This window comes from Hibiscus syriacus, unplaced genomic scaffold (genome assembly GCF_006381635.1).
Source record: "Hibiscus syriacus cultivar Baekdansim isolate YM2019G1 unplaced genomic scaffold, ASM638163v2 tig00110782_pilon, whole genome shotgun sequence".
NCBI classification, from domain to species: domain Eukaryota; kingdom Viridiplantae; phylum Streptophyta; class Magnoliopsida; order Malvales; family Malvaceae; genus Hibiscus; species Hibiscus syriacus.
This window is the reverse complement of record NW_024062860.1, coordinates 994621-1001487: the sequence shown is the minus strand read 5'-3', so window position 1 is coordinate 1001487 and position 6867 is coordinate 994621.

The following is a 6867-nucleotide window of genomic DNA, read 5'->3' as shown; positions in this document are numbered from 1 at the left end:
AATATTTGGAACTATCTTTAGGATTTATTTATCTTTTAATTTCCATGATTATCTTTAGGTTTTTAAAAGCTATAAATACCCCTTGGGGTAAAGCTTGAAACACATTTTTTTTAGATTTGATTCAGTAACTTTCGGTTATTTGGTCTTACAAAAGTTTTTCTTTGTTTTCATCTTTATTCATTCTAAGTATGACTTATGTCATGCTTAGCTAATTTTCTCATAAGTCGAAAGGCTAAGCGATGACTTAATTCAATATGTGAGAATTGAAAAGCAGTTAACATCTTCAAGATGTCATTCTTGGTTTTCTGGAAATTTGGATAGGCAATTGACCTATCCTTTAAAATCAAAACACTTTCATTTCAAAAAGTCAATGTTGGTATGGATTTTGTTCTGATTTAATGTTGGGAGGAACGATCGGTTTGTAGCATATTCGACTTCATGTGAACACATTTAGCGGTGATTCGCTAAGGGAAACTGAGATCGGGTTCGATTTTCAGCGAGACAATATAATTCGAGTCGTACTTTTCCTAAACTCAAAATTGTTTTGTGCTAACAACGATAGTCGTAGTTGGTTCAATTAAAATATGAATTTCCAAAGATTAGCCTTGGGAAAATTGGTTATCAAAGTGAAAAGCAAGTTACAATGGTTGGGCCTTGTAGACTATAACCAGCGTGAATCCCGAAGTATAATCCATTTCGATGACCAGAAATGAATTGAGTCAAACTAAGGCTTGAGGCTGCTTTTTACCATAGTTATCTTCAACTTTACATTTTTAACCTTCTTTATTTTCCCTATTTATTACTTTTTCTTATTCAATCATTTTTCTTTACTACGCTCTTTCTTTACTTATTTATTTCGAGAAGAATGAATTTATTTGACAGTAAAAAGAGCTTGTCGAATTCATTGAATGTGTCACACATGAATTTTGGTTTATTGCATGGTCAAATTGTTGATTTTAACTTTATGAATCTAAGCAGACCATCTTGGGCTAACTTAACTATGGAGAGGAGGGTTGTTATAGTTTCCCTAGCTATTGAGTTTTCGTCGTCACCATCTATGGCGGGCTCTGTTGAAGGTGGGGCAAATATATTGGAAGAGGTTGGTGGATCAATCAACCACCAAGAATAATTTTTCTTTGTCTTACTTCATCTTTATTATTTTTGTTTTTGGAACTTTGAATTGTTTTTGTAGTTTGATATTTAAATCATATTGCAATCTTTGTTAATGATTGTGTTCTTTTCGTTGATGTCAAATGTTGAGTATACTTTCTTTTCTTGAAAGGTCTTAGCGTTGTTATTTTTATCTCTAGTGTTCTTCTTTGGTTGTAAAAATAATTTTGATCCCACTAATTTGGAGTAATTAGTTATGATTTTGTTTTTACTTATTTCGATATACTTTTTTTTGTTGAAAGAGGATACTTTGTGTTAAGGTGAATAACAAAGTACAGCACCCCAAGGACCTCATTAAAAAACCTCTCTAATCCTAAATGGAGGGAAAAAAGTGTACCTTGGGGTGGTAGAGAACAAATACACATAGAACTGAAACATCATTCAGACCATACCCACGTCCTACCACAATCACTGATCCAACACATAATAAAACCAACACATATAACCAACAATATGAATAGAGGACACACTGCGAAATATACGCATACAGCAAAACCAGTGGAATGAACCTAGCGCCAGAACGAACCAACAACAACACCCTGAGCTTGACTGAAGGCACATCACTAAGAAATTGATACTCACTTGCTGAAATTTCCTTCCACTCTTCCTCAAAAAGCAGTATGGGCACAACGAATAATAAAACCAGCTAAATCGATGCTATCATCCACCCATAAATAAAAAGTCCAACATAAACAGTATGGGCACAACGAATAAACTATCTCCGACAAATTCCTTATTTCCCACAAAAGGAATAGTATGCGGGAATATGCATGTCAGAGCACCAACATCACACCTCTTACTTAGAGCTTCATTGAAACTATCTACAGTAAAAGCTACCTCGAAGCCAGCAAAAGCAAGAGAACCCTTCTGCAACCTAGAAAGCAACCCATCACCGACACTAGCTTAGTTCACCGCTCCACCACCGGCCCAAGAGCCATCAAAGCACACTCTATCTTCTTCAAGAACCACCGAAAGAAATATAAAGGAAAAAACCCTACCCTTAATGATAATAGAGCAAATCTCAGGAACCACCGAAGCCCACTGTACTACCAGAAGCAAACTGGCGTCAACAAAACGGACTCTAAAACTTGTTTCTTCATGGATTGAAAGAACAAAACCCCACAAGATCCCTAAGTCAAAGATAAAAAAATGAACCACACTAACAATGGAACATCTATGAAAATAACCCATATTTTCATTAAGATTCTCTGGTCAAACCCTTCTAAAAATTCTAGATGGAGAAAACAGGTTCGAAACCAGTCAACTCTGCTGTTCCAGCACGCCATACGCTCCAAAGCCCCATTAAATTGGATAACCACCAGCAGAACAAGCCTAAAACTAACCCTTACATCAAACCCTTCTGCTTGAAAAGAAGTGTAAAAGACATCCTCAATATACAACCTAATTCTTTTAGTAACCAGACAACACTCTCTCCACCGTAGTTCAAACTTACAAACCACTCTAAAAAACCCGGCAACATAACTAATCCGACTAGAGAAAGGGGAGCGAGCTTTCGAAATACTGACAAGGAGCAAAGCACCCGGATCTATAATCCTACAATGTTGATTCGCTTAAACAAATTCATGTGACCGACCACCCACGTCATTCCGACCATCCAAATCAACCTTGAAAGACCTGGAAACTCTTATAGCCGGATTCCACACCCTCTTCACCGAGTTACCAGAAACAAATCTGAAATTTTTTTATTCCAAAGATATAACAAGAAAAACTTTAATTTTATACCCCTCCAACAACCTCCCATCTGCCCACCGAACCGCAAAACTGGCTTCATGCTTGCTACTAACCTAACAAACGCGAATATGGATCCAATAAAGTCTCCTTCTGCTTCTAAATGCAATGAACACGAACAACATTGAACCATACGCCATGAACGCTTCCTAAGACGTAAACGGAGAAGCAACTGAGCAATCAAACAAAGCGGCGGAGGCAGATGGGAGAAAACAAAGCTTTACGTTTGTTTCTCTCTCTAGGCAATATCCTTCCCAATGTTTCGATATACTTTTAAAGCATATCTATTTGAGCTTGCTTATCCGAAAATGGTTTTTGCAGTGCCTGAGGCTAACTTACTTGGGGGTGTACTTTCTAGAGGTATATTAACTTGGTAGTAGCGTGTCATTGGGCGAAGGTGCTTGAACATGTTAACTTTGATTGAACACATTTTTCTTTAAAATTGCCTTATGTTTGTAAACGTGCTTCTGTTTTGAAGTAGCATTGTGCTTGTGGGTACGCTTGACTTTGAAAGTAGCGAATATTTGCATGTCATTTTGTAGCACGCTTACTTGAAGTGACAATTGCTTGGCGCACTATTTTGATAATGGCGTATACTTTGAGTATACTTAGTTAATTGCTTTGTAGCATGCTCAAACTTGCGGACAGGTTCGCTTTAGATTGCTTAAACCCTTTGTGGATTTTTTAGGGCGAGCTCGTTTGGGAACACTCAAACCCTTTGAATATTTTCGTTTGAGGGTGGGCTCGCTTGGAAGCGTTCGAACCCTTTGGAGATTTTGTTTGAGGGCGAGCACGCTTGGGAGCGCTTGAAGCCTTTGTAGATTTTTAAGGACGGGCTCACTTAGGAGTCCTAAAACCCTTTGGAGATTGGCGGGCTAGCTTGAGAGCGCTTATTCCCTTTATAGATTTTCATTTTGCTTTACTCTTTCTTGCAGATTGGTTGTACCATGCCTCTTAACTAGTGATACTTAAACTAGCTTTTACGTTATTAACTAGGAACTTTGTCTATTTAAGATTATTACAAAAAGACATAACCAATTTGGGTTTCAAATTTGTACTTGCTTGATGATATGTGATTGCGTGACTTTTCTTTTAATAGTGGCTAATGCCTTTTCTACCATTCTTCTTCTTTGAAGTTCTTGTATTGACACATGTCTGTGCAATAGAGTTTCTTTTTAATACAATACTGGGGTTTGATTTCTCCTTGAGGAATATCAGCTAGCTCTCTGTTTACACTTGTAGAGTACCTACATTATCTTGTAATTTTGCTGTTCTTTGACAATAACAGGGGGTTCTTTCTTGGTTGAGTCGATCTTTAATGGAGGGAATTCTTTCACCATTGAGGGTGAGGTGCTTATTCTTTGTGAGAACTCTTCAAGCTCTTTATCAACAAGCTCATCTACCTATTCGCTTTTATATATCTTTGGCCCTCAGTAACTGTCAAAGCTCTTTCATTGAGCGGGTTGGTTTTCAGCTTGTTTTCATCGCATGTTGCCCCTCATCTCATGGATTCTGGCTTTCGTGGATGGAGCATGACCTCTTCCTTGGAGTCGTCATGAACAAAGACTATATCACCATCCTCTTCTCTTTCCACAGATTTCTATTCGAAATTTCGATGAGTCGTTGCGCTACCAACAACTGTTACCATCCAGCAACCGTTTGGGAATGCAATCATTAACGGTGGGGTGATTAGGTAACGAAGGGAGGCAAAAAGACCAAAAAATGAAGATGGTATTTCTTCGACATGAAGTTTGCCCCGTCTTTCAAGAGAATTTTGCATTCCTTTGCGGCTATTATCTTTTTTTCGTAGTATGATTCTCATCCCTCACATTAAGAGTGATACAGAGTTGGGCAGATGAAAATGCAGAGTGTGCAAGATTGTGCCTTGAGAGTCAGACCTATGTTCTGAGGATGGTTGACCTTGTGATTCCTTTTAGGATAGTTGGCATAAGAGGTTACAGGGGAAGTGAGATCTCATATGCTCCCTTTCCTGGTTTTTCTTTTTGATGGCCCTTTATGTCTTGCGTGTTTGTTTCTGTCATTTCTTTTGAGGAGGTTTGAGTAGCTTGTTTCCACAAGCTGAGGTCCTCGTCGTCTGAGGTTAGTGGTTATCCATGTGGGATTTTTTCGTTGAAATTGAAGTTTTGGTGGTATTCTAGTTGAGAAAAATATTGGGCCTTCCACGTTTGGGTGTAGCTTTTAAAATAAATAGGTTTAGGTGTTGATGGCTCAAAGGGTCCATCACCACCGATACTTTTCTGATAGGGCGTTCCACGCTCACGAAACCAATTGCTGACTGATGAAGTAGCCAACAACCATGGAAAGTGTTAGAAGTGTAGTCTGAGATGTGAGGGAGAAGGTGGAAGAATAGTCGATGTCCCTTTAGGTCTTTTGCGTGTGACTATTTATAGTGCCATAGGTTCGACCTTGGTCAAGAGTTGTCATGTCATTGTTCCTGACTTGTTGATTAAGATTGGCTCTAATTGATCGTTCTGGGAGGTGGCGTGATAGGCGTTGATTGATTGTCCACAACTATCATACCTCTGACCCTGATTGGTTGTTTTGAGATTTGTTAGGGTAAGCTTATGACGCTGCATGTATAAACACGTAGTTGTCGTTAGTTGCGTGTGAAGTATGTATGGTTAGCGGGTGTTTGTTCACATGAGCTTCATGTTTGCAAGTGAGAGTCAAGAGATTAAGGTAGTGTTTGTTTTTATAGAGGTAAAAGGTATGTAGTCTGCGGACCACATCTGTAGACATCTGCAGCGGAAGAAGTGGACCAAAAGTCTGCAGCCTGCAAGAAGAAAACTGTTTGTTTTTTAACGTCTGCAGACTGCTAAAATGAACTAAAATATAAATAAACTAATTTTTTAAACTTAAAAGAGTTTTGCAATACTGAGATTTAAATAATTTTAGTTTTACAATACTGAAATTTAAATAATTCATACAACTACAATAATAAATTATTTAAAATAAATCAATCCATATTTTAAAATAAATCAATCCATACTAATAAATTATTTAAAATAAATTAATCCATACAACTACAATAATAAATCAATATATATTTTAAAATAAATCAATACATACAAATAAATTATTTAAAATAAATCAATTCATACTAATAAATTATTTAAAATAAATCAATCCATACAACTACAATAATAAATCAATCCATATTTTAAAATAAATCAATCCACACAAATAAATTATTTAAAATAAATCAATTCATACTAATAAATTATTTAAAATAAATCAATCCATATTTTAAAATAAATCAATCTATACAACTACAATAATAAATCAATCCATATTTTAAAATAAATCAATCCATACTAATAAATTATTTAAAATAAATCAGTCCATACTAATAAATTATTTAAAATAAATCAATCCATACAACTACAATAATAAATCAATTCATATTTTAAAATAAATCAATTCATACTAATAAATTATTTAAAATAAATCAATCCATACAACTACAATAATAAATCAATATATATTTTAAAATAAATCAATACATACAAATAAATTATTTAAAATAAATCAATCCATACTAATAAATTATTTAAAATAAATCAATTCATATTTTAAAATAAATCAATCCATACTAATAAATTATTTAAAATAAATCAATCCAGACAACTACAATAATAAATCAATCCATATTTTAAAATAAATCAATCTATACTAATAAATTATTTAAAATAAATCAATCCATATTTTAAAATAAATCAATCCATACTAATAAATTATTTAAAATAAATCAATCCATACAACTACAATAATAAATTAATTCATATTTTAAAATAAATCAATCCATACTAATAAATTATTTAAAATAAATCAATCCATACTAATAAATTATTTAAAATAAATCAATCCATATTTTAAAATAAATCAATCTATACTAATAAATTATTTAAAATAAATCAATCCATACAA